Genomic DNA, 6,821 nt, shown 5'->3' with positions numbered 1-6,821 from the left:
TGGTAATCTATTACATTCCATGGAGAATTTAGTGTATATTAACCCATGGAAAAATATTTTGTAATTATATACATTAGGATAAAGGCTCAGATAATTATTAACAGTTTGTGTTTATCTAAATGAATGTCCAGTGGAACAACGAAAATTTGTGTTACAATATGGGTCAATTCTTCTATGTACATGAACATTCTGCCTTTGGCATCTGTCTGTCATCCTTAGCCCCTAATTACAAAATGTCATTAATGCACCACAATCATTGTGACAAATAACAAGTCCCATAAGGATTTCCAAAGTAATTCAAGAGGGGACTGTTGTCCCAGTTGAGAACTACTCTATTACAGAATAACTGATACTGAAATCTCTGTCTCATGAACATGTGACAATTAATAAAGAAAATAAAATGGACTAAGACTAGTTATAAAGAATGATTTTGGTTTGGCTCTAACTACTTTTTGGTGATTAGTCTTGCCCAACAAATGAGTGGCCTTTTGTCAAGGCCATAGTCCATAGAAAGAATGTTAGGGAAGAAGGTTGTGAGTCAGCTAGATTTCTTCAAGATATCACTTCTGCAGTTGGAACAATGCTGTGTTTAAGGTTGGCTGAAAACTGTGCCATCTGGATTACATTCTGAGATTGACTTAGATGAGTAAAATATTATACTAGATGACCTTCTGACACTTATATGTTACAATTCTCTAACATGACTATTCCCTAAATTGCTATAAAAACCCTGAGAATGATGGAAGAAAACAAATCCCAGTTACAATGTACTTCTCATGCTGCTATTTCAAATAATCATTTGCTTTCACACAAGCTACATTTTTGGGGAGAACTAAAAGGTTTGAAGATTTGGGGTTGTCATTCTTTCACTCACATTTTATACCTGATTTTAAGAAATAAAAGAACGTGTTATATTAACTTTGCTTGTGTTGAGTGATGTAGATTATAGTTTCTATAACTAAGCACAGTCCAATTAAAGTCTGCAGTCAGTGCTAAAATGTAACATTAAATCAAACATTAGACATTTTAATTCATATTTTAGTACTTTCAGGTGGTTGTACAAAAACATTAGTCATTGTGAGCTGTTCGCTGTGCTCAATAACATTAGATCACAAGTCTCTTCTATACACACCTCCAGAAATAATATAAATTCTGCCTGTTGCTCCCATTACAGTTCTGAAAAACAGAAATACAAGATTATAATTTAACTTCACCTCATCTCCTAATCTCCTAAAATATTTATTCTCTGAGATATGGATATATAAGTAAATACATTCTCTTTATGAAGTCAATGATTTTAGAAAGTTCTACGAACCAAATAATCTTTGGGTTATTTTGTAAACTAGCTATCCCTTAATTATAAATATCTACACATTTTACAAACGTTACTTTTACAGGATATTGATATTTTATATTGGGTTCATTTGCCAGCAACATGATGGAAATGTTATCTCATTACATTATTATAAAACTTAAAATGTCTAACTGTGCAATCAGGAATATTTGAGAAATTTTCTGTCTGATAATTATTAACTGAATAAACCTGGTCACGTTGTTCAAATTTTCAAAAGTATTTCTACATCTGTGATGTAGAAATACAAGCATCTTTCCTTCAGGACTAATGAGAGGAATCATCATGATACATGTAATTTTTTTGGTACATATAATGGTATCTCTTATAATCAACCGCTTCTCTTCTGTAAGATACTATGCTTTTAATGCCAGCCATAATGACTCTTCTCTTCTCACTTTATCCAATCACTGTCTGTTGATGTCTCTACATCTTTAGGCAGAAAATGAAATTACTAGAATAAAATTCATGGATCAGGGGTCTGAATGCAGCAGATTATAACTGGATACTTCAGTCCAAATTGCTGAAGTGTTTCATGTGGGAGCACTGCTGTTATCAGTATACACAGAGAATAATTATCCACATATTCTATATTTTAAAAATATTGGAGTCATTTACAGTATAGATTATCTCCGGAAGAAATGATGAAAATCTTCCAGAAACCTAAGGTCTGGGAAGTGAACTCTAACCTGGCCACCATCTGAGAAGAAAATCTGAAACAGACATGTGAGTAGACAATGGACAATAAGAAAAGTCATAAATCCTATTTGAAAGAAAATACAGAATCTAGTTAGATCGTTCCTTGTTTAATGGATGGTAATGAGAAAAAAATACAATATTATTTGAAGCCTATGAAATAATACTTCAGATGAAGTAAAGGGATCGTTAACTTGAAAACTCAGAGAAAGAGACATATATTCAAAAATTATAGGAGCTATAATAATGTATGATTGTTTAGCATAATAAATAACAAATATTAATATATTACATTTTTCATACTGTATCCACACTGACATTGTAAAGAGGCATGTATGCATGGATGGGAGAATTGCTGCAGCCATTTTTGCAAACAAGCTACCATAATGAAATATTACACATACCCACTAAATTTTCCACTAAAACAGAAAAAACAAAAAGTTCCAAGTATTGGTTAGGATACAGAAAAACTGGAACTCTTATATACTGCCTGTGAGACTATAAGCTGGCACAACTATTTTGGTAAGTTGTTTGACATTGCATACTAAAGCTGGATATATGCATACTCCATTACCTAAAATTCCATTTCCAAGTATATATCCAATATAAATGTACATAGAAATAATTTTCTCTAAACAAAACGTATTAAAATATTCATAGTGGCATTATTCATATTAGTCAAAAAACTGAAAACATTACAAATGCTGATTGGCAATATTATAGATTTTTTAAATTGTGATATGTTTACTCATTGAAATACTGAACAGCTAGGGCCAGTGTCACATGAGTGCCACCTGGGAAGTCCAAGCCTTCACGCAGAAGGATCTTGTACTTGTTTAGTTTAATATTCTGCTGTCACCATCTCAAATTCTTAACTAATTTTTGAAGAGGGTCTCTGCAAATTATGTAGCCAGCCATGTGTACAGCAATAACAAATAATAAATAAGTCCATACAAAGATATGTATGAATATCCCAAGCAAAACATCACATAAGAGAATATATATTTTAAGACTCCAATCATATAAAGTATAACAACAGACAAAATGAATTAATGCTGTCAGAAGTCAGGAGAGGGTCTGATAGCTAGAAGTGGATCACAAGGGAGATTTTTGGGTAATAGTGAATCATATTTCATAATCTGGGTCTCAGTTACATATGTATGTTCAGTTTGTGAAAATTCATTGGATTGACTTACATATACCAAAAACTCTTAATATTTGCTCACATTGCTTTATGTATTTTACACATCAATTAAAAAATAAACTAAGATCACTGAAATCTTGATTTGCAAAAATAAGTAAAATAGAAGAAGGAAGAGAAAGGGAAGGAGAAGGAGGAGAATGAAGAGGAGTAGAAGAAGGAAGAGAAAGGAAAAATAACCTACAAAACTTTCATACAATATAATGATATGCCAGTCATTGTTTCTTACATTCTTCTCTCTCATTATAGTATAGTGCTCGCAGACTACCAATCTTTAGTTTATTTCCCTTAGCTTCTATCTTGTAACGATAACAAGATGGGGCATTTATAAAAACATAGCCCTGTTCTATGTTTTGTATTTTTTAAATGTTTAATCAACTTTATTGAGTTAATTTGCATACAATAAAATTCACCCATTTTATGTGTAATTCAGTAAGTTTTGACAAACGTGCACAACTATGTAATCATCATCACAGGGTGTTGAACATTTCCACCACCCCAAAGAGTTCCTACAAGTTGCACAAAAAGCAATCCACATTTACCACCACTAGCTCGAGGCAACCACCAATCGGCTTTCTATTATTATAGTTTTGCCTTTTAGAGAATATAAAATTAGTAGAGTAATCGAGTCGTCTGGTTTCTTTAACACAGCATAGAGCTTTTTTGTGTGTGTGAGGAAGATTGGCCCTGAACTAATATCTTTTGCCAATCTTCCTCTTTTTGCTTGAGGAAGATTGCTGCTGAGCTAATGTCTGTGCCAATCTCCCTCTACTTTATGTGGGATGCTGCCTCAGTGTGGTTTGACGAGTGGTGCTAGATCCACATTTGGGAACCAAACCTGAGAACTCCCAGCCACTGAAGCAGAGCATGCAAACTTAACCACTATGCCACTGGGCCAGCCCCAGCATAAAGCTTTTGAGATTCAACCAAGTCTTTATATGTCTTAGTAAGATTTGTTTTCTCTTTTAATTGTTGAGGAGTATTTCATTGTAAGGATACACCACAATTTCTTTATCCATTCACTAGTACGTGGGTGTTTTGGTTGTTACCATTATTTGATGAATATGAATAAAGCTGCCATGAACGTTAGTGTACAAGTTTTTTGTGGATATGCATTTTCATTTCCTTTTGGGTAAATATCTAGGAGTGTGGTTTCTAGGTTATATAGTAAGTGTATGCTTAACTAAACTGCCAAATTGTCATTAGAAGGTGTTTAATGACTGACTTATTTCTGTATAGGATATCTGTGTGTGATAATCTGCGTAGGATTATGATCAATACATGATCAATACATGCTCTGGGGTTCTTGAAAATATTTAGCTGAAAAGCATGAATAAAAGATAGGTATTTCAAGAAATAAGGTAATACCATTTTTCTAAAATTTCCAAAAGTCTACCTAAGTATTTTATTGAAAAATTGTTGGGGGCCAATCCGTGGTCAAGTGGTTAAGTTTGCATGTTCTGCATCGGCAGCCCAGGGTTTCACTGGTTCGGCTCCTGGGTGTGGACATGGCACCACTCATCAGGCCACTCTGAGGCAGCATCCCATGTGCTACAACTAGAAGGACTCACAACTAAAATATACAACTATAAACTGGGGGAATTTGGGGGAGAAAAAGCAGAAAAATAAAAGAAGATTGACAACAGTTGTTAGCTCTGGTGCCAATCTTTAAAAAACAAATTGTGTATTGAGCACTTCCTATTTGCCAGGGACTCTGGTCATAGGGACAAGACTATTATGTAGAAAAAGCATGAGGCAGACATTGTGATATGTTTAGCTTTAAATAATTAATATCACTGTGTACAATGCGCTGTTATATGATAATACTGAGTTTAGCAAATCCAAATTATCTCAAGTTGCTGAGTTAGAAAAAACCTTTTCTGCACACCACTCATCTTATCTGCCTCCCTGGTCTAGATATAAGCATTTTGTAACTTACTGTTCAGGTTGCAAATGCTCCTGATTTCACAGAGTGCAGTAGGGAAAATAAATGCTTTACCAGTGACAATTGAAAAGATAGCATACAAGTAAACCTTAAGGGTGAGAGATAGCACTTTCTAATTTTTTTTCTTCCTTAGGCTTTAGTTATTTTTCTAAGGAGGGAGGCTTTGCCAGCTACACAGACTTTAGATATTATCTAGACCCTCAGATTCCTGGAGGAGGTGAGCCCTGGGAAAGCAGAGAAAAACATATGAAGACGGAAACAGCAATTTTGCAAAACCAACTTTGTGAAGAGGTTTTATATACTAGTTCCTGAGGTTCAGTACAGGGCAGATAGCATATATTAGATCCATTTTCTAGAAAGTTAAAATAAGCAGTTTAAAAAATACATTACTTCTATTATATAAATACAAAGTGAACGTTTGTGTAAACATTGGCTGATTTTTACATTTAGATGTTAACTGAATTTCAAAAGACTTATTTTAAGTCATGTATTAATATCACAAAATCATGAAATTATTTGTTTTGAGATTAAATATGTAAAAGTTCCTTAAGGATAAAGTTTCTTTTAGGATAACATTTTTTAAGTTAAATTTCATTGTTAATATATTTGGATTATTTCATGTCTTTTTTATTTTTAATTAAATTCAACCTATATCCAGGATGACTTGCAGTTTGCCTAACAAAGGTTGTAAATAAATACTGGGTAGGATATTAATAGATAAATATTCTGACTGCAAAACCACTCACCTAAATCACTGAGTCTTCTCCCTTTAAAAAAAGTATTACATGTAGAAAAGCAAAAGAACAAACAGGTGAAACTATTTAAAGAAGCAAACTATTAACCTGGGCTACATGTACCAGTGCATAGTCCAACAGATAAGTAAAATAAACCCTGCTACAAATGCTTGATATTACTTTTCGTTATTCTTCTATAACTTTCTTATTTGATCTAATTACAGGGAGGGAATTATAATTTAGTGCTGCAGACATTCATTACTAGTGATAGGAGAAAAAAACAAAGAATATTTAGCAGCATCAATAAGAATTATAACTAACATTTAAAAGTTTACAATACCTTTTACAGATATTGTTTCTTTAATTATCTAATTAACCTTTAATTAACGACATTCTCCAAAAAGACTTTTCTAATTAATCACCCACCCACTGTTCTTTCCTTGTGATATCATAAAAGTAACACTAAAGATAGAGTCTACTGCTTGTTTTGGGGGCACATATGCTATGATTGAAATGATACAGAGAAGATTAACATGACCACTGAGCAAGGATGACATGCAATTTTGTGAAGTATTTCATCTTTTTTTTAGATTTAAAAAAATAAAGAAATCCTATGAGAAATATCTGACTCACTTAGGAAAAGTAACATACGGATAATGGGTATCCCAGCAGGATAAGAGAGGGAAAAAGGAGCAGAGAACTTACTTAAAAAATAATAGCTGAGAGCTTCCTAAAACTGGGGAAAGAACTGGATACAAAAGTACATGAAGTCAATAGAACACCTAATTATCTCAACACAAAAATACCTTCTCTAAGGCACATTATATCAAAACTGTCAAAAGTCAGTGACAGACTATTAAGGGAGGTCAGAGGGAAGAAAATAACTTGCAAAGG

General features: G+C 33.2%; 1 non-coding gene across 1 annotated transcript; it reads left to right on the top strand.

Annotated features, from left to right (window-relative positions):
- Window positions 1–6,409: 6,409 nt before the first annotated feature.
- LOC111770735 (U6 spliceosomal RNA) lies at window positions 6,410–6,512 on the top strand. Its single transcript, XR_002804141.1, has one exon. It is a non-coding gene; the product is annotated as a U6 spliceosomal RNA (small nuclear RNA).
- Window positions 6,513–6,821: the final 309 nt, after the last annotated feature.

This window comes from Equus caballus, chromosome 25, assembly GCF_041296265.1.
Source record: "Equus caballus isolate H_3958 breed thoroughbred chromosome 25, TB-T2T, whole genome shotgun sequence".
Taxonomy (NCBI): domain Eukaryota; kingdom Metazoa; phylum Chordata; class Mammalia; order Perissodactyla; family Equidae; genus Equus; species Equus caballus.
This window is presented reverse-complemented; position numbering and strand designations above follow the sequence as displayed.